Here is a 21,906-nt window from a genome sequence, read left to right on the forward strand (position 1 = left end):
GGGATTACTAGGTTAAGGTTTGGACATATACTTAAAGCTTTTGGTATGTCTCCAAAGAAATGAATACCAAGCTGCCACAAGTAATTGAATTACTTTCTTTTACCTTCATTCTTCTTTTTGGAATATTCTTTACTGTCACCTATTTTTTTAAATTGCCTTTAGAATCATGTTATCAAGTTCTGTATTTAAAATACTTACTAGAATATGGGGCACCCAGGTGGCTGTTGGTTAAGCAACCCACTCTTGATTTCAGCTCAGGTCATGATCTCAGGGTTGTGAGATCAAATCCTGTGTCAGGCTCCACACTCACTGGGGAGTCTGAGATTCTCTCCTAATCCCTCTGCCCCTCCCTGACTTCCTTGTGCTCTCTCTCTAAAATAAATAAATCTTGGGCACCTGGGTGTCAGTGGGTTAACCCTCTGCCTTCAGCTCAGGTTGTGATCTCAGGGTCCTGGGATGGAGCCCTGCATCAGGCTCTCTGCTCAGCAGGGAGCCTGCTTTCCCCCTCCCCCACCCCTGCTGCTCTGCCTACTTGTGATCTCTCTCTGTCAAATAAATAAATAAAATCTTCAATAAATAAATACATCTTTAAACATAAAATACTAGAACAGATTGTGTGATTGATTGGGATTTAGAGCAAAAATTCATTGCAGAGATGCCTCAGAGAGGACTGTCTTTACAAACTGGTCTTCTTAAACTACAAACCAGGTAGTTTATCCTGTTTCCTAAACACTGAGAGCAGAACTGCTTGGAAGGAAGTCATTACTGGACCGAAATTCCCTAAATTCACATAATTTTGACTGAGCTTTGAGTCAATGAATGATTCAAACTGAAGATGGCTGGTATTTTTCAGTATAGACCTGCTTAAAATCTAGCTTAGTAGAAACTTTAAATTGCAATTTAGAAATTCTTTTTCTTTTCCTCTTTTTCTTTTCACACCACGGAGTGACGGGAGATTTACCTGTAGTTTTGTGAGGTACTGCAGGCAGGTTCTTCCCAGCTCTGGGATGGAGCGGACCACAATGAGGAGCCTCCTGCCTTTTAAGATGGAATAAGTAACCAAGCCTGATATCTTAACCTCAGGTAGAACCTGATCAAGGACTTCATCTTGAGATGCTAAGACTCAGTTTTCTTCTCTTACTCTTCAGTCTTCCAACCACTAGATTCTGACCTCTTGTCAAAATTAGGAAGACTTTGAAGGCACGGTCTTGACACTTCCCATCACCCTTTGCAGTCTATTTAAGAACTGAACCAGGTTAAGTGAATTGGTATATCCTATACCTGAATGTGGCTGCAGAAATAAGAATCAGGTAAGTTCTCTTGGCTGGTATAATAGATATAAAGCACCATTAAACACATTTTTAAGTGTTTCATTTGCAAGAAAATCTCTTACTTCCAAAAACATACACACTACTACTTTAGAAACAATTTTTTTAAAGATTTTATTTTTAAGTAGGGGCACCTACTCTCTCTGTCTGTCTCTCAAATGAATAAATAAAATCCTTTAAAAAAAAAAAAAGATTTTAACTAATCTATACACCCAACATAGGGCTTGAACCCAAAACTCCCCAAGATCAAGAGTTATGTGCTTTACCAAGGAGCCAGTCAGGACACCCTCTTCAGAAACAATTCCATTTTTTTTTTTAAGAGGTTGGGGTAGTCGGGCTCTCTGCTCAGCGGGGAGCCTGCTTCCTCCTCTCTCTCTACCTGCCTCTCTGTCTACTTGTGATCTCTATGTGTCAAAGAAATAGATAAAATCTTAAAAAAAAAAAAAAAAGTGCGGGTAGGGACAGAGGGAGAGGGAGAGAATCTTAAAATGTTGGTTTTTTTTTAAGAGGTTTTATTTATTTTTTGGTCAGAGAGCGATCACAAGCAGGCAGAGAGGCAGGCAGAGACAGGGGGCAGGGGAGGGGAGCAGACTCCCTGCTGAGCAGAGAGCCTGATGCAGGGCACAATCCCAGGACCCTGAGATCATGACCTGAGCCAAAGGCAGAGGCTTAACCCACTGAGCCACCCAGGCTCCCTGAGGGAGAGGATCTTAAGCCAGGCCCCACACCTAGTGTGGAGCCCAATGTGGGGTGCAGTCTCACAATCCTGAGATCATGACCTGAGTTGGCAAGAGTCAGACACTTAACCAACTGAACCACCCAAGAATTTGTTTAAACTAATTAAAAAAAAATTTTTTTTAAGTAATCTCTACCCCCAACGTGGGGCTTGAACTCACAACCTCAAGGTCAAGAATTTTATACTCCTATCAACAGAGCCAGACAGGCACTCCTAAGGAAGAACTTCTCAATAATTATTAAACTATTCAAATGAGGAACAGGATATCACCAAAACTAGTGTATCCCCTAGCCCTTAGTTGCTAGAATTGCTTAAGCAAAATCTTTTTTTTTTAAAGATTTTATTTATTTATTTGACAGAGAGAGATCACAGTAGACAGAGAGGCAGGCAGAGAGAGAGGGAAGCAGGCTCACTGCTGAGCTGAGAGCCCGATGCGGGACTCGAACCCAGGACCCTGGTATGACCTGAGCCGAAGGCAGCAGCTTAACCCAGTGAGCCACCCAGGCGCCCCGCTTAAGCAAAATTTGAAGGACCATTTTTGTCAGGAATCTTGCAGAATTCCTAAATTACAAGGGAGGTTTACCTAGATGATCTAGAATTCCTGCCTATTGTTCATAACATAATTACTAGGTTCACCATGTATATATATAACAGTATTTTACAAAAATATTTTTTTATTTTGGGGGGCACCTGGGTGGCTCAATTGGCTAAGCATCTGCCTTCAGCTCAGATCATGATTTCAGGGATTGAGATTATGGGATTGAGCCCCACGTAGGGGCTTTCTGCTCAGTGGGAGCCTGCTTCTCCTTCTCCCTCTGCCTGTCCCTCCCCCTGCTTGGGCACAGTCTCTCTCTGTCAAATAAATAAATAAAATCTTAAAAAAAAAAATCTTTTAAAAAGTATTTTTTTAGGGGCGCCTGGGTGGCTCAGTGGGTTAAGCTGCTGCCTTCGGCTCAGGTCATGATCTCAGGGTCATGATCTCAGGGTCATGATCTCAGCCTACTTGTGATCTCTCTCTGTCAAATAAATAAATAAATAAATAAATAAATAAATAAAATCTTTTTTAAAAAAAGTTTTTTTTTTTATTATTTTATTTTTTGTTTTTGTGTATGTTTGTGTTTTGTATTTGTTTTTGTTGTTAGGAACACAGGTACATCTGAATTTTTAAACATGAAGGGCATGATTGTTAATGAAATTAATGAGAAACAGTCTGTTTTATCCCAGGTTTATGGTTTGTTTTTGGTTCTTTCCTAGTTGCCTGTGCACTAGGAAAACAAACATCTATAATGGGAAGTTATTTTTAGCTAGTGTTGCACTGATCTATCAGAATATATGGCTGGAGCTTAGTCTTAAACATAGATCTTCTGCAATGCTAGGCAGTAAACCTGCTGGGTAGAGGGTAAGTCTTAGGGGTTCTGAGTATAAGAGAAGGTAGAAGGGAAACTTGGGTTTAGGGAAATGGGAAGTGTGTAAGTATTTTAATATTTTAATAACTGAACTACATATCAGTTGACCCTGCCAATATCCTGGATTGAAGACACTATCCTTTCCCTATTGAATTATTTTGGCATCTTGGTCAAAAATTGATCATAAATGTAAGGGTTTGTTTCTGGACTCTTAATTCTGTTCCACTGATTCTATAGGCCTATCCTCATGAATACTACATTGTCTCATTTACTATAGCTTTGTAGTCAGTTATAAGTTGGGTAGTATAATTCAAACAATTTTTTTTTCAAGATTGGCTTAGCTGGGGACGCCTGGGTGGCTCAGTGGGTTAAGCCGCTGCCTTCGGCTCGGGTTATGATCTCAGGGTCCTGGGATCGAGTCCCGCATCCGGCTCTCTGCTCAGCAGGGAGCCTGCTTCTCTCTCTCTCTCTCTGCCTGCCTCTCCATCTACTTGTGATTTCTGTGTGTCAAATAAATAAAATCTTAAAAAAAAAAAAAAAAAGATTGGCTTAGCTGTTCTGTGTCCTTGGTATTTCCTTATATATTTCAGGATCAGCTTGTCAATTTCTAACACACACACACACACAAAAGTGCTAGAATTTTGTCAGGTATTGCATTGAATCTAACCAATTTGAGAATTGGTTATTAAGACTCAGGTCTTAATACTGAGTCTGACAAACCATGAACATGGAAAGTCTCTGTACTTTAGATGTTCATTTCTCAGTATATTTTCTATTTTTGGCATAGAAGTCTTGGATTTGTTTTACTAAATTTTTTCCTAAGTATTTTATTCTTTTTGATCCTATTATGAATGCAGTTGTTAATCTCATTTTTGTTCTTAATGTAGAGAAATAGTTGATTTCTGAATACTTAACCTTGTATCCTGCAACCTCACTAAACATAGAAATTCCAGTACTTTTTTTTTTTAAGATTTTACTTAATTATTTATTTGCCAGAGAGGAAGAGAGAGAGAGCACACAAGCAGGCAGAGAGGCAGGCAGAGGCAGAGAGAGAAGCAGGCCTCCTGCTGAGCAAGGGCCTGATGTGGGATTCGATTCCATAATGCTGGGATTCGATTCCACAACGCTGGGATCATGACCTGAGCTAAAGGCAGCGGCTTAACCCACTGAGCCACCCAGGCGTCCCAAAATTCCAGTACTTTTGTTTTTGCTCTGTGCATGCTCCTTATGATTTTTAACAAAGGATCACATCACCTGGAAATAAAGGCAGTTTTGTTTCTTACAATCTGGATGCCCTTTGTTTGCCTTTTTGCACTGACTACACCCTCCGGTACAATGTTGAATAGAGGTGAAGGGAGCCTGTGTCCTTGATTAGTTTCTGATCTTAAAGGGAAAGTATGAAGGGTCACTGCTAAGTATGATTTTTTTTTTTTTTTAAGTAGGCTCCATGTCCAAAGTGGGGCTTGAATCACAACCCTGAGAGCAAGAGTAGCATGCCCTTCTGACTGAGCTGGGTGCCCCCATTTAAGTGAAGGTTTTTCCCTTAGTTGCCCTTTATAATTAGCTTCTGTAAAAATAAGACTCCTTAGCTTCATCCGAGGACTTTAGGAATTGGATCTCAAGGAGATGCAGCCTTAGGAATCCATACTTCTAGGAAGCAGCCCAACTGACAGCCTTAGTGGTGTTTGAGGACCAATGTCTCTGATCTGGGAGCCACCGTGGCACCGTGTAATAGCAAGTTCTAATTACCCTACGTGCCCCTCCTGGAACAATAGCTTTAGAAAGGATCTCAAGAGCCCAACAGCTGAGTGTAAAAAGCAACAAAACTGTCAGTTTTAACGGTTTGGCATTTGGCAGAAGGATCCTCAAGAGAAACTAATTTGCTCTCCTGTATTGACCAGAGCTGGAAACAGCGAAACAGCGGTCTGACGTTCTGGCCCTTTACGAATGGAAAACGAGTCAGACACAATCAGATACAAATCGGAGCTATTATACTGTCTGCCTAGGTGTGGTATTATGTCCGGGATTAAAAGCTCCCGGTCCAAGAATGAAATTATTAGCAGTATAGTTGACTTAAGGTGGCTTAAAATTGTCATGCGGCCTAGCCAGACTACCTTTCCACCAAGTGACACCGCTTCTACGCGGAAATAATTTTGCATTCCTAACAAGCGAATTACAAAAAAATTTTTCCCCATACCTCAACCCTGGGACCAATCCCCTCTCCCCCCGCCCGCCAAAAAAACCGATCTAAAAGAGTGGGGTCAGCCCTATTGACAGACGTCCATCCCAACCAACCTATAGCAGGAAGAGAGTACGCTTGCGCAAGTCGTTATCCAGTCAGGACTCAGCGGCAGATGTGGGGGCGGGACTTGTGGAAACAGCTGCCGCAGGGTTGGCGGACTCGGGAAGGAGCGAAGATGGCGGAGTGAGGCGTGCCGCTGCGAGCCGGCCGTTGGGCCGGGGGCGGCAAGGCCCCCGGAGTGTCCAGTGCGTCTGCTAGTCGGTGCGAGGTAAGCGAAGAAGGCAGGTGACGGGGAACTAGCAGGAGGTGGCGCGGCCCAGTCTGGCCGGGGGATGGGAGCGCGCGGAGCCTGCCTCTGCGGCGGGCGCGGGCCTCGGCCTGGCGGGGGTTCCCTTCCGAGCTGCCCAGTGCGGCCGTGCAAACGTTCCGGGGTGTGTCGCACCAACACTTCGTCCTTTACCCGCCGCTGCCCTTCTTAGTGCCTTTTTGGCCGCCTTTGTGCTTTCGGTTTGTTCCCCGGTGAGTGCACTCACGCGGGTGTGTCTCTGCCAACCGCTGCGTCGTCCAACGGTTTATTTGTTAAAGAATACCTTTATTGATTTTATTTATATTCTTCACCTCACGGCTTCGTGTCCACTGTTTTGCCTGAGTCTCCGATATCAGTCGAGGCCTGTTGGGGCCCTGAGTCATTTGTGTCCTGGTCCGTTGACCTTGAGATTCGGTTTAACAGGTTCTCCCCCGGGATTTTCATTTGTGTGTATCATTCACGTTCTCTTGCTACCCATCCATTCATTCCCACGCGCACCCCTCAAACTTTTAAGATCCGAGTAAGCATCTTTGTCCTTGTATGACCTGGTAATTGCTTAATGGCGCATTAATCTCGACTGACTCTAGGTCCCGGTAGAATTCACAGTTGTTTTCCAGAATTAAAGGAGCCAGTGTAAATTTTTATTTATTATTTAGAGAGATAATGAGAAAGAGTTTGGGGAAATATTATTAGAACGTAATTTGTGTAATGTGGTGGTGTTGCCAAATATAATACTGTCAAGTCATTTGTATTCGGTTCTTGTCTGTGGGATTTTTTTTATAATGTGGGTTTTTATGACTTCTCATTCGGTCTTTCAGTTAAATTCTTGGAAAGTTCTGTTACTAGGTTTCTAAATTGACGAAGCCTATTTAGAATTGGCTTGTTAGTTGGGTCCAGTTCTACTGATATGTCATAATAGGGATGAATATTTTCTGGTGTGCTTTTTGCTGGTCCTTGATTTAGCAAAGCTGGAAATACCTGGTAAAGAAATAGCTTCCTTATAAATAAGACCTTTCTCTTGCTTTTGTCAGGAGTATTTTTTTCAGTTTCATCTAGAAGAAGAAAGAAAATACACAGGCAGAGGAAAGGAACAGAACATTATTCCTTCCTACCTTACAACAGAGGGGTGTGGTCATCTATATTAAAGCAAAGGTCTGTTGAGAGAAGAGAGACCATAGCATCATCAGATTCTTAGTGGGAACAGTGTACCATAAAAACTTGAGAACCACAGATTCAAGAGTTTGGTGTTTTTTGTTTTGTTTTGTTTTGTTAAGATTTTATTTACTTATTTGACAGACAGAAATCACAGTAGGCAGAGAGGCAGGCAGGAGAGGGGAGGAGAAGAAGCAGGCTCCCTGCTTAGCAGAGAGCCTGATGTGGGGCTCAATCCCAGGACCCCGGGACCATGACCTGAGCTGAAGGCAGAGGCTTTAAACCACTGAGCCACCCAGGCGCCCCTGAATAGTTTTTGATAATTTTTTTTTATTATTTTTTTAAAAGATTGTTATTTATTTATTTATTTGAGAGAGAGAAAGCACAGAGGGAGAGAGAGAGTGGGAGAGGCAGACTCCCTGCTGAGCAGGGGTCATGACCTGAGTGGAAGGCAGACACTTAACCAACTGAGCCACCCAGGTACCCCGATAATTTTTTTTTTTAAGATTTATTTAAAGAGAGAGCACAGGTGTGGGGAGGGGCAGAGGGAGAGAATCTTTCAGGCAGACACTGAGACACACACACTGGGTCGAGATCAGAGTCCTCCTGGGGCTGGATCACACACACACACACATACCCCAACCACCAACACACACACCCACACACACCGGGTTGAGATCAGAGTCCTACTGGGGCTGGATCCCAAGACCCATGAGATCATGATCTGAGGGGAAACAAGAATTGGACACTTAAATGACTGAGCTACTCAGACACCCCATAGTGATGTTTTTAAAAAATAATTTTGTTCGGGGGGCACCTGGGTGGCTCAGTGGGTTAAAGCTTCTTCCTTCCACTCAGGTCATGATCCCGTCCTGAGATCGAGTTCTGCGTTGGGCTCTCTGCTCTGCAGGGATCCTGCTTCCTCCTCTCTCTCTCTCTCTGCCTGCCTCTCTGCCTACTTGTGATCTCTGTCTGTCAAATAAATAAATAAAATCTCTTTTAAAATAAATAAATAAATACATAACTGTTCGGGGTGCCTGGGTGGCTCAGTGGGTTAAAGCCTCTGCCTTCAGCTCAGGTCATGATTCCAGGGTGCTGGGATCGAGCCCCACATGGGGCTGTCTGCTCCGTGGGGAGCCTGCTTCCCTTCCTCTCTCTCTGCCTGCCTCTCTGCCTACTTGTGATCTCTGTCAAACAAATAAAATCTTTAAAAATAATAATAACAATAACTTCATTCATTTGAAATAGTTTTCCACAAAGAAGCATATAATACAAGTGAGGGCTGTATCCTTACCGTAATGTTGTTTTTATTTTTCCTTATCACAGGAAGAACATTTTCTTTGGCTTCCAGGTGCTTTTCTATTCATCTTAAGAAGAAAGCAAAAATCTGAACTCAGGATTTGGCAAGTGAGTAATAGGGGCTGATGCTTCCAGATACTGTTCAAGCAGCTTGGAAAATAACTAGATGGAAGTAGAACAGTAAGCTTCAACAGAAAATGAACATCAAAAATGACTAGAAATTTGTTTTTAAGGTTTTATTTATTTGAGAGAGAGAGAGCAGTAGAGAGAGAGAAAGAGCAAGCACGAGAAGGGAGCAGAGGGAAAGGGAGAAGTAGGCTCCCTGCTTACATGGGACTCTGTCCCAGGACCCTGGGATCATGACCTGAGCTGAAGGCAGCTACTTAACCAACTGAACCTCGCAGGTGTCCCATGACTAGAAATCATTTACATCTAAGCAAAATTTTATGTTTTCAACAAAAAGAGTGTATCAAGTATTTAAAAAGAACTTGATCATTTGCCCAAACCAGTAATTTTTATTGGATAAAGAAAAATGGTACAGATTTAATTAGATTAATGATCAAATGATAAAATATAAATTCTACTAGGCAAGTTTTAGAATATATTCACTTGTTTTAATTATAGATAAATACTGATATTTTAATCTTTAATTTCTAAAGCTTTCCAGTAACTTTTAATATTTCTAGGTTTTAGTCTATTCTATTCCAAGTGTTGGTATTTTCTGAATTTACCACAGATGTATGTTCCATTGCTCAAAGAGCAAAAGATAATACATGCTTTAATAATTTACAGTAACCTTATTTGTAAAATAGGGTTCATACTTACTATATATTAGTTTCCTAGAGCTGCTGTAACAAACTGGGTGACTTAGAAGAAAAGAAATATATTGTCTCACAGCTTTGGAGATCAAACATCCAAAATCAAGGTGTTTGCAGGGCCATATTCCCTTTGAAGGTACTAGGGAAGGTTGTGTTTCAGGCCGTTTTTCTAACTTTTGGTAGTTGTTTGGCTTGTAGCATCATGACTCCAGTCTTCACGTGGCATTCTCCCAGTGTGTCTGTGTCCTAAATTCTCTTTTATGAGAACACCAGTCAAGTTAGATTAGGGACCTACCCTGCTCCAGTATGACTTCCTTTTTACTAATTATATCTGCAATGACTCTATTAACTCTAATTCCAGATAAGGTCACATTTTGAGGTACTAGAGATTAGGACTTCAGTTTATGAATTTGGGGAGGACATAGTTCAACTCATAACATCTACTTAGTCATATACATTGATTATATTACATGGAAATCAGTGTACAGCTGCTTTAAGAATTAAAATATTCTATACCACTTACAGAGGTACTTAAGAATAGTCAAAATCGGGGTGCCTGGGTGGCTCAGTGGGTTAAGGCTCTGCCTTCGGCTCAGGTTGTGGTTCAGGGTCCTGGGATTGAGCCCCACATCAGGCTCTCTGCTCAGCGGGGAGCATGCTTCCCCCTCTCTCTCTGCCTTCTGCTCTGCCTACTTGTGATCTCTTTCTGTGTGAAATAAATAAATAAAATCTTAAAAAAAAAAAGAATAGTCAATATCATAGAGACAAAAAGTAGGATGGTGATTACTAGGGCCTTCAGGAGGGGGATATTGGGAGTTACTATTTAATGGGGGCAGAGTTTCAGTTCTGCAAATGAAAAAAGTTCTGGAGGTAGAAGGTGGTGATACTTGCACAACAGTATGAATGAACTTAATACCACTGAACTGAACACTTAAAAAGAGTGAAGATGATAAATTTTATATTATGTGTATTTTACCACAATAAAAACAAATTTTAAGGGATGCCTGGGTGGCTCAGTTGGTTGGACAACTGCCTTCGGCTCAGGTCATGATCCCGGAGTCCCAGGATCGAATCCCACATCGGGCTCCCAGTTCCGTGGGGAATCTGCTTCTCTCTCTGACCTTCTCCTCGCTCATGCTCTCTCTCACTGTCTCTCTCTCTCAAATAAATAAATAAAATCTTTAAAAAAAAAAAAAAACAAATTTTAAGAAAAAGTAAGTAAAAATTTCCATCTATACAGACAGTCCCTGATTAATGGTGGTTTGCCTTAATAATTTTATTTTTTTAAGATTTTATTCGTTTATTTGACAGACAGCGATTACAAGCAGGCAGAGATGCAAGCAGAGAGTGGGGGAGGGAAGCAGACTCCCTGCTAAGCAGAGAGCCCAATGTGGCGCTTGATCCCAGGACCATGACCTGGGCCAAAGGCAGAGGTCTAACCCACTGAGCCACCCAGGTGCCCCTGCCTTAATGATTTTTTGCCTTTCCAATGCTGCGAAAGCAGTACACATTCAGTAGAAACCATATTTCGGTTTTTTTGTTTTTTTTTTTTTTAAAGATTTTATTTATTAATTTGACAGAGAGAGAGATCACAAGTAAGCAGAGAGGGAGACAGAGAGAGAGCGAAGGAAGCAGGCTCCCCACTGAGCAGAGAGCCTGACAAAGGACTTGATCCCAGAACCCTGAGATCATGACCTGAGCTGAAGAAAGAGGCTTAACCCACTGAGCCACCCAGGCGCCCCATATTTAAGCTTTAATTTTTATTTTATTTATTTATTTTTTAAGATTTTATTTATTTATTTGACAGAGAGAGATCCCAAGTAGGCAGAGAGGCAGGCAGAGAGAGAGAGGAGGAAGCAGGCTCCCTGCTGAGCAGAGAGCCGGATGCGGGACTCGATCCCAGGACCCTGAGATCATGACCTGAGCTGAAGGCAGCGGCTTAACCCACTGAGCCACCCAGGTGCCCCATATTTCAGCTTTTAAAGTTTCATCTTTTCCCTGGATAGCAGTATGTGGTGTGATGCTTTTTTTTTTTTTTTTTTTTAAGATTTTATTTATTTATTTGACAGAGAGAGATCACAAGTAGGCAGAGAGGCAGGCAGAGAGAGAGAGGAGGAAGCAGGCTCCCCGCTGAACAGAGAGCCTGATGTGGGACTCGATCCCAGGACCCTGGGATCATGACCTGAGCCGAAGGCAGTGGCTTAACCCACTGAGCCACCCAGGCGCCCCTGGTGTGATGCTTTTGTGGTGCTGGACACTGGAAGCAAGCCACAGCTGTAAGTCAGCCATGTGATCCACGAGGATAAACAGTACACATACAGCTGTTTTCTTACTTTCAGTACAATATTCAATAAACTATATGAGATATTCAAAAATTTATTATAAAATAGGCTTTGGATTAGATTATTTTGCTCAACTGTAGGCTAATGTAGTATTCTAACACATTTAAGGTATAAGCTATGAGGTTTGTAAGGTGAATTTTTATTTTATTTTATTTATTTATTTGTCAGAGAGAGAGAACAAGCAGAGAGAATGAGAACAAGCAGAGGGAGTAACAGGCAGAAGAAGCAGCAGACTTCCCTGCTAAGTAGAAAGCCTGATGTGGGACTTGATCCCAAGACCCTGGGATCATGACCTGAGCTGAAGGCAGACACTTCACCAACTGAGCCACCCAGGCACCCCTAAGTTAGTTGTATTAAACGCATTTTTGGCTTAGGATATTTTCAATTTAGGATGGGTTTTTCAGATCATAAGGAAGATCTGTATTATGATATAGAAAAGGAAAGGAATAAAGAAAAGGAATAAAAGAAAAAAAAACTGCTGGGACAAATTCAGGTGCTAGAGTCTTTATCAGTATGCCTTTAGAACAGAGGCTTTGTTACTTGAATTTAGAACCTTAATTAAATCCACGTAGATAGAGGGCCTCTAGGTGGTGCAGTTGGTTAAGTGTCCAACTCTTGGTTTCAGTCTTGGCTCAGGTCCTGATCTCAGGGTCCTGAGATTGAGCCCCACGTTGGGCATTGTGACGACTGAGATTCTCTCTCTTTCTCCTTCTAGTGTGTGTCATGTTACATGCACACTCTCTCAAATAAATAAATCTTTTTAAAAAATAAATAATCCAGGTAGATAGTAATAGAAACTTGACATTGGTATAGCACAGTGTTGGTAACAATCTAAGTATCTATCTGCAGGGAACTGTTGTGAATAAATTTAGGTGCTTCTGTATTTAAAGGGTATCTTTGGAACACCTGGGTCACTGGTCGGTTAAGCATCTGCTTTCGGCTCAGGTCATGATCCCAGAGTCCTGGAATTGAGCCCACGTTTGGCTCCCTTCTCAGTGGGGAGTCTGCTTCTCTCTCCCCCTATGCCTCTCTTCCTACTCACACTTTCTCGCTTGCTGTCTCTCAAATAAGTAAATAAAATCTTTTTTTTTTAAGGTAGCTTTAATTCTTTTTTTTTTTTTTTTTTTTAAAGATTTTATTTATTTATTTGACAGAGAGAGATCACAAGCAGGCAGAGAGGCAGGCAGAGAGAGAGAGGAGGAAGCAGGCTCCCCGCTGAGCAGAGAGCCCGATGTGGGGACTCGATCCCAGACCCTGAGATCATGACCTGAGCCGAAGGCAGCAGCTTAACCCACTAAGCCACCCAGGCACCCCAAGGTAGCTTTAATTCTGATACAGAATGATCACTAATATAATAAATAATAAAGGGAAAAGCAAGGTGTAGAACATAGTGTATAGTATACTTTCGTTTGTAGGGAGAAAATAAATCTACTTAAACAGCTGTTATATAGCCATTGAATATCTAAAAGGATATGGAATTGGCTGATAGGCAGTAAGGAGTGCAGGTGATGTGATGAGCACTGGGTGTTATATGCAACTAATGAATTATTGGACTCTACATCTTAAACTAATGATGTACTATATGTTGGCTAATTTAATTGAAATAAAAGTAAATAAATAAAGGATATGGAAGAAACATTGTATATCCTATTGTACCTTTTCTTTTTATGTGCTTTATACCTGTTCAAGTAAATAATTTTAAAATTTTCAAAGAAAGGAAGCACTCAGTAAATGTTGAATGACTGAGAAGTTACATTTTTGCTCAGGCAGTGATTTTACATTAGCAGAGTTATCCATATCTGGGGGCAGAAACTCTAGCAGGCCCAGCACTATTTTAATGAAACACTTAAAAACTTAACTGGAATGATAAGGATATCCATTGTGTTTTATAAAATGTGTTCTGAATTTATATAGCAAAGTAAGGAGAATTTTTATTTTTTAAGAAAGGAGTAATTAGGGGCGCCTGGGGGGCTCAGTGGGTTAAGCCTCTGCCTTCAGCTCAGGTCATGATCCCAGCATCCTGGGATCGAGCCCCGAATCAGGCTCTCTGCTCAGCAGGGAGCCTGCTTCTCTCTCTTTCACTCTCTGCCTACTTGTGATCTCTCTCTCTCTCTTTCTCTGTCAAATAAATAAATAAATAAATAACTTTAAAATAAAGAAAGAAAGGAGTAATTAACTTCCATGACTTACCATTCTTTCTGTTCTTAGAGGAAGCAAAGTATATTAGTTATTTAATGATGCATAACAGATTACCCAAAAATTAGTGGATTAAAGCAATAGTAAGGAACTATTATCTGTTTCAGTTTATCCGGGTGGGAAGTTACAGAACAGTTGAACAGTGGGGCTTTCTGGCTTGGGTTCTCTTCTAAGGTTGCAGTCAAGATACTGACTGGCTGGGGTGGCAATTACCCAATTCCATGGTGGCTCCTTCATGTGGCTGATAAATTCATGCTAGTGGTGGAAAGCCTTTGTTCCTGCCAATGTCAGCCTCTTCTAAGGCTGCTTGGATGTCCTCATGATACAGCAGCCGATGTCTCCCAGAATAAACAGTCCAAGAGAATAGTGAGAACTCACAGCCCCATCTATGACCTTGTCTTAGAAGTCACTCAGCATCACTTCCTCCTCATTCAATTGGTCACTCTTTTGACACCCAACTAGTGTATTGCAATATAGTTCTGACACTAACCATCACCATCCAGAGTTAATGCAGACCCCACAAGTCACAGGCCCTGTTCACAACAAGACTGCCCTCCTTTTAATCTTTGTGGATTTTGTGATGGTGGTGGTAGTTTTTGTTGTTGTTAAGTAGGCTCCATGCCCAACATAATGCTTGAACTCGTGACCCTGAGATTAAGAGTCGCATGCTCGGGACGCCTGGGTGGCTCAGTTGGTTAAGCAGCTGCCTTCAGCTCGGGTCATGATCCCAGCGTCCTGGGGTCGAGTCCCACATCGGGCTTCTTGCTCAGCAGGGAGCTTGCTGTTATGTTACATGTAATGTTCCGTTATATTAAGTTACATTATTTATTAAAGATTTTATTTTTATTATTATTATTTTTGAGATTTTTATTTATTTGATAGACAGAGAGAGATCACAAGTAGGCAGAGAGGCAGGCAGAGAGAGGGGGGGAAGCAGGCTCCCCGCTGGGCAGAGAGCCCGATGCGGGGCTCGATCCCAGAACCCTGAGATCATGACCTGAGCCGAAGGCAGAGGCTTAAACCACTGAGCCACCCAGGTGCCCCAAAGATTTTAATTTTAAGTGATCTCTACATTCAGCATGATGCTCAGACTCATAACCCTGAGATCAAGAGTTGCATGCTTCACTGACCGTGCCAGCCAGGCACCCCTGGAGGCTTATATTTTAGGTAACACAGTAAATGAGAAACATAATAAATACCTTATGAAGTAGGTTAGTTAGTGTTACATGCCATAGATAAAAGAAAAAGTAGATAGGGTAAAGGGGAATGGTAGAAGCATGTCTGTGGGTGGGACTGAGGGACAGTATAATCTTAAACAGGGCTCAGGGTAGGCTTTACTGAGAAAATGACATTTAAGTTAAGACTTGAGGGAACTAGCTATGTGGATACCTGGTGAAGGGTCCTCACAAAGGGAGTATTAATTCCAAGGTTATGAGGTTGGAGAATGCCTGACATTCTAAGAAGAGCAAGGAGTCCAGTGTGGTTAGAGCACATGTTGGAAGAGGAGATAGAGATAGAGTTGGGGTCAAAAGAGATATGGTGGAAGGTGGTGTAGATCTTAGGGATAATTGTAGGTCGAGGTCAGAACTATGGCTTTCATACTAAGCTACTACTATTCATTCACTTTCAGTAGGTTCTACAGTTGGTGACCCATATTTGTGTTTAGAGTTAATATTGAATGATGACTGAGTCTCTGAGCGCGGCCGAAGTGGCTGGCTCGCTTAAGATGAGGTTTCTGCTAGTTCTCCTAAACTAGTGGCGGCGGTGGTGATCCGGAGCGATGCCTTGGCCAACCTGGGCGGCGTGCCTAGCAAAAGATTAAAGATGCAGTACGCCACGGGGCCGCTGCTGAAGTTCCAGATTTGTGTTTCCTGAGGTTATAGGCGGGTGTTTGAGGAGTACATGTGGGTTATAAGCCAGCGGTACCCAGACATCCGCATTGAAGGAGAAAATTACCTCCCTCAACCCATAGATAGACACTTAGCATCTTTCCTGTCAGTCTTCAAACTAGTATTAATAGGCTTAATAATTGTTGGCAAGGATCCAAGGCCCCATGATCCAAGGTTTCTAAAGGCCCCATGCTTTCTTTGGCATGCAAGCTCCTAGCATCTGGCAGTGGGGCCAAGAAAATAAGGTCTATGCATGTATGATGGTTTTCTTCTTGAGCAACATGATTGAGAACCAGTGTATGTCAACAGGTGCATTTGAGATAACTTTGAATGATGTGCCTGTGTGGTCTAAGCTGGAATCTGGTCACCTCCCATCCATGCTTGTTCAAATTCTGGACAATGAAATGAAGCTTAATGTGCATATGGATTCAATCCCATATCTTAGATCATAGCCCCACCTATCAGCACTGAAAACTCTTTTATGTTAAGGGAGTTTTTGCAAGAGCAGCATGACTGACATTATGAAGGCCTTTACTGAAGACAGCAAGCTGTTAGTACAGACCAGATGCTTTTTTGGCAGGCTCGTTGTACCTCTTGAAAAACCTCAATGCAAGACAGTTTTTCAGTGCTGGCACATTTTGGAATTCTGCACATTCGTGGAGTGCAATAATACTGTATAGCTTTTATTTCTTTTCCAAATCCACTCAGTTAACAGTTTTTTAAAAATGTAGACATTGCCACTTGTACCGTTTTTTCCTTAGTCATATTTGGAAAAGTAGAAAATGGGAGTTACAATTTGACTTTCTTTTCAAAGATGTCTGTTAAATCTGTTGTAATTTTATATGAATTTTCCCTTTTTATAGTTTAAAATTGATCTTTTTGGGAATCCAGCTGAAGTTCCCAAATACTTTATAAGAGTATATCAGGCATCTTTAATTTGGTCATTTCCAATTTATAGTTTTCAAAATACTGCAGATTGTGAACAGTGCATTATATGAGATTATGGGGGGAAATCCTATATCCAGAGTACTCTACCAATTTGTGTGTATGTGCATGTGTGCATGTGTGATTACCAGAGAATTACTAAAAGACCAACTGCTTTTTAAATACTGTTATGTAGTTCAAGTGTCTTGCCTTGACCAATCTAATGAGTTGATTAACTGGGCCTTTATACTTAACTCAATAAAAAACTAAGCAGATGTAAGTTTAAAAAAAAAAAAAAGAATGGTGACTAAGTGAATGTGAAACTGGTTATTTGGGTTGTGGGTTTCTTTTTTTTGTTTTTTTCCTTAAGATTTTATTTATTTGAGAGAGGGAGACACAGTCTCCCCACTTAGCAGGGAGCCCAAAGTAGGACTTGATCCCAGCCCCCTGGGATCATGAGCTGAGCCAAAGGCAGACGCTTAACCGACTTAGTCACCCAGGCGCCTGAAATTAGGCCTTTTGAAGAGAAAACAGGCATATGATATTCTAGCATTATTGCCTAATATGAAGATATAGATTGGGGGGAAGGTGGGGTTTATATTATGATGAATGTATACATTTTTATTTGTAGGTATTGTTGAAGGAATTTGTAAGATAGTCTAAAAAGGTTCCCTTTTAGGAAAAGGTGCTCTTTCATGTTTATTTGGTTTACATAGAATTCTTTTAGCATATTTCCTCCTGGAAGGAACTAGTGTGTTTCTTCTTTCCCCTCAACATTACTGCGAGTTATCTTGCCCTTAGAATTGAGCACAAGCAGGGGGAGCAGCAGAGGGAGAGGGAGAAGCAGGCTCCCTGCTGAGGAGGATCCTGAAATCATGACCTGAGCAGAAAGTAGCTGCTTAGCGGACTGAGCCACCCAGGTATCCCCTGCCAGAATTTTTTATTTCCCTGATTATGAGTGATGTTGAGCATCTTTTCATGTGTCTTTTGGCCATCTGTATGTCATCTTTGGAGAAATATCTGTTCATGTCTTCTGCCCATTTTTTAATTGGTTTTTGGGGTTTTTTGGTATTGAACTGTATCAGTTCTTTATGTATTTTGGGTACTAACCCTTTATTGGGTATTTCATTTGTAAATATATTCTCCCATTCAGTAGGTTGCCTTTTAGTTTTGTTGGTTGTTTCCTTCGCTGTACAGAAGCTTTTTTTTTTTTTTTTTTTAATATTTTATTTATTTATTTGACAGACAGAGATCACAAGTAGGCAGAGAGGCAGGCAGAGAGAGAGGAGGAAGCAGGCTCCCCGCTGAGCAGAGAGCCCAATGTGGGGCTCGATCCCAGGACACTGGGATCACGACCCGAGCCGAAAGCAGAGGCCCCAACCCACTGAGCCAACCAGGTGCCCCTGTACAGAAGCTTTTTGTATAGTATAGTCCCAATAATTTATTTTTGCTTTTATTTCCCTTGCTGTAGGAGACCTATCTAGAAAAATGTTACTGTGGCTGATGTCAGAGACATTACTGCCTGTGATCTCTTCTAGGATTTTTATGGTTTCGGTTCTCATATTTAGGTCTTTAATACATTTGAGTTTACTTTTGTTTACAGTGTAAGCAGATTGTCCAGTTTCATTCTTTTGCATGTAGCTATCCTGTTTTCCCGACACCATTTATTGAAGAGACCATCTTTTTCTCATTGGACATTCTTTCCTGCTTTGTTGAAGATTAATTGACTATATAATTGTGGATTTATTTCTGGATTTTCTGTTCTGTTCTGTTGACCTATGTGTCTTTTTTTGTGCCTGTTTTGCTTACTGCAGCTTTGTGATATTCTTTTTTTAAAGATTTATACATTTGAGAGAGAGAGTGCATGTGAGCATGTTGAGGGGCAGAGGGAGAGAGAGAATTTCAAGCCGAATCAGTGCTGAGCCCGACATAGGGCTCTATCTCACAACCCTGAGATCATGACTGGAGCTGAAATTGAGTCAGATGCCCTGACTGACTGAGCCACCCCGGAACCCTTGGACATGTGTATCTCTTATTTTATAATACAAGTTTTTACATAAATCTAACTTTTTTGTATTGTGCTTATATATTTTTTCTGACTGTTGCTGCTTTTCTGATGACAATACTGAATTTGGTGTTATGGTTGGACATTTTCTTTTAGGGAGTGTGTATCTAAAATATATTTAAAATATCTTTCCTTTCTATGTGTTTTTAAATATCATCTTTAAAAGTGAGCTCATGCAGAAGTACTTGTCTTAACCTCCCTGTTTTTAATTTATTTTTTATTTCCAGGTATTCTGTCTTGTCTCCTGGAGTAGGTAGTCCTTTTATCCAGCCACTTGTCCTATTCTTGAAATGTGGATATCTCTTTTCTACATGTTTTACCTCCATGGTTTGGATTGGAAAAGGCTGCTTTTTTTTGTTGTTCCTTTTCTCAGATTCAACATTGAGAGGCTCCTAGGATGCAGTTGTCTTGCCAAGTTCTCCAGAAAGAAAGAAGCAACTGATGTACATGTTCTGCTTTTTGCTTAATTACAAAGAAATTATTTTGGAAGCTGAAACTGATGCTTAATTTGAAACAGGTGCTTAGATGCTGGTGTATGTTAATACTTTACCTTTTGTTCCAAACAAGAAGACTAAATACAGAGCAAGTATGGATGGGTTCAGGGGTTTTTTGTTGTTGGTGGGTTTTTTGTTGTTTTTTTTTTTTAATGTCTTCCATTTTCGGCCACTGTCATAAGCACAGTCAAATCTGCAAGGAGTACATTCCAAATATGTGTTCTAATATGAAATGAAAGAGATGCTTAAAAACTACAAATATTAAATATCTAAATCGTGACTCATCCTTTGAAGTACATTTGCTGGAAAAGAACAAAAGCCCAATTTTGCAATAAAACCTTTGATGTGATAAAGAAGCATAAAGACAAAATGATTCAAGATTAACAGAGTCTGTCAAATATACGTTTACATGTGCAAATCTACATTTTGGACGAGAAGCGGGATTTTTCTCCTAGAGAAGGAAGCTGTTGCTGGTTTCTGTCTGAGAAGTCTTTGGACATTTCATATTTTTAAATGATTTTTCACTTTTCTAAGGAAGGACCACATTGTACATTTGCTAACCATGTGAATGCATGGTTGAGTTTACTGAAAGTTCGGAAAAGGAAACAAAACAGCTTCAAGTCCAGTGATGGAACCCTGTTCACCTCCCTCAGATGAGAGGCTCCTTATATTGCAAATTATTCCATTCTTTTTTGTGGATTCTTACATAGCACTTGAGACATGGAAACATGCTGCTAAGCAGGAACAAGAGTGGCTTAAGTGGTTTTTCTGTTCAGAAAATATGGTGGATTCTCTATTATGACCTGCCTTCAACTTTGGGCATGGAGGAATGGGGAACAAAAACATACCCAGAGAATTCCTTTCTCCTGAGAAAAAAGCAGCAAAAATGCCTTATGCAGCTCCATCTGACTTTATGACATCTTACATTCTGTAGCTCCTGTTTTCTTTTTTTTTTTTTTAAAGATTTTATTTATTTGTCAGAGAGAGCGAGCGAGAGCGAGCACAGGCAGACAGAGTGGAAGGCAGAGTCAGACGGAGAAGCAGGCTCCCTGCGGAGCAAGGAGCCCGATATGGGACTCGATCCCAGGACGCTGGGATCATGACCTGAGCCGAAGGCAGCTGCTTAACCAACTGAGCCACCCAGGCGTCCCTGTAGCTCCTGTTTTCTAAAAACATAAATAACTTTGTTCCTTTGACCCAAGATGGGTACTCAGATGTTTGGTTTATTTTTTTAGGTGAGATGTAATGTTAGGCTGTAAAGACTGGGACTCAGGTAATATTGCCCAGTTGGAACTGAACTTACTCATCAGAGAATGGACTTCAGTAGCAATGTTCCCAAATTCGTGGTTGATTTAGAAGAAATTCAGGGTCTGGAAAACACCTCAAACAAGAAAAATAGTTCAATAAAAATACGGATCTTCCTCTTCTCTGTAAAGCTTACACCATGTGATGAACAGACTGTAATGTAAAGCTATTCTTGCTTCCAAATCAACAGAGGACCACTGTATGAATTGTCAGCTCTTTACATAAGAAGAAAACTGAATCTTTGTGAGAAAAAATTTGAAACTTCTTAGATGCAATTAAGAACAAATTGCCTTAGGTCATAATCTGTGATTTAGGGAATTTGCCTAGGGTCACTCATGCTGTGATACTAAAAACTTAGGGCAAATTTACCCTAAAAAATTTAGCAGTGACAGAAATGGCCAAAAGTGCTAATTATTGAGTACTTTTAGTTTTTAAATTGGTCAACCTATATGAATTGGCATAAGAAAGCTTTTTAGTAAAAATAATTACATAATATAGATATAATTTCCTTTGAGGGCAAATACTGAGTGGTACAGAATAGAAATAACTTTGGATAAAGGTAACTTTTCTCTAAGTAACTTCTCAGTCAACTTCTTGATATTTGCTTTGACTATTTTGGAGTTCTTAAAGACAGAAAGGAACCTCCATACATGAGTCCCATTGGTATGTTGAGAATTTATATCTTTAGTTTTCTGTTATCCATCTTCCCCATGTCCTTTTTGCAGTGTTTTGGGTAAGATCATTTGGCAGGGGATAGGGACTTTATACTGTCAGCTCCAGTGAAACCATCTCTGTTCCATTTGTTTGAGTATATATCAGACTCATCTTCTCCAGTTGCTTTGTATTTTTTATTTCACAGCTAAAACCACTGTTAAATGATCTCATTCAAGTTGTTCTTTTGCATTTTTAGTGGTTGTCACCAGAAAGCATCTAACAAAATGGGTCTATGCCAGTTGTACTAGCCCAGTGTTTACTTAATATTCCTACATTTTTCCCCTTGGGCTATTTTGTTCCCTTCTTGATGGGAAAAGCTGTAATTTTAGGCATGACTACACCTCGATCAGTAGCTTTGCCTACTTACTTCCCTTTCTTCATCCATGTCAGCTGGCAGTTTTTCTTTTAAAAAGTTAAAAACGGGATATGTGCAATAGAAATATATATATATGTATATTTTAATACTTGTGGACAAATGTTACAAGTTGTTTAAGAACAACAAAATCACCAATGTCTTCCATTTTGAGATGTGTATAGTTTTGTAAGCATTAGTGCTTGGTAGCATATTATAGTGCCATGTTAGGGGTTAGTGCATGAGCCTAGTAATAATTTAAATTCCAGGATGAATTATTGATAATCAATAGTGTAAAATGAGTGGAAAATTGAGACTTTTCTTTTTTTCATAAATA

General features: G+C 40.7%; 1 long non-coding RNA gene and 1 pseudogene across 1 annotated transcript; both read left to right on the forward strand.

The window, feature by feature from the left end:
- Nucleotides 1–5,850: 5,850 nt before the first annotated feature.
- Nucleotides 5,851–20,144, forward strand: LOC131836141 (uncharacterized). Its single transcript, XR_009355521.1, has 3 exons — nt 5,851–5,980; nt 8,498–8,578; nt 18,932–20,144. It is a non-coding gene; the product is annotated as an uncharacterized LOC131836141 (long non-coding RNA).
- Nucleotides 15,493–16,940, forward strand: LOC131836140 (thioredoxin reductase-like selenoprotein T; annotated as a pseudogene).
- Nucleotides 20,145–21,906: the final 1,762 nt, after the last annotated feature.

Source organism: Mustela lutreola, chromosome 7 (genome assembly GCF_030435805.1).
Source record: "Mustela lutreola isolate mMusLut2 chromosome 7, mMusLut2.pri, whole genome shotgun sequence".
In the NCBI taxonomy this organism is placed as follows: Eukaryota; Metazoa; Chordata; class Mammalia; order Carnivora; family Mustelidae; genus Mustela; species Mustela lutreola.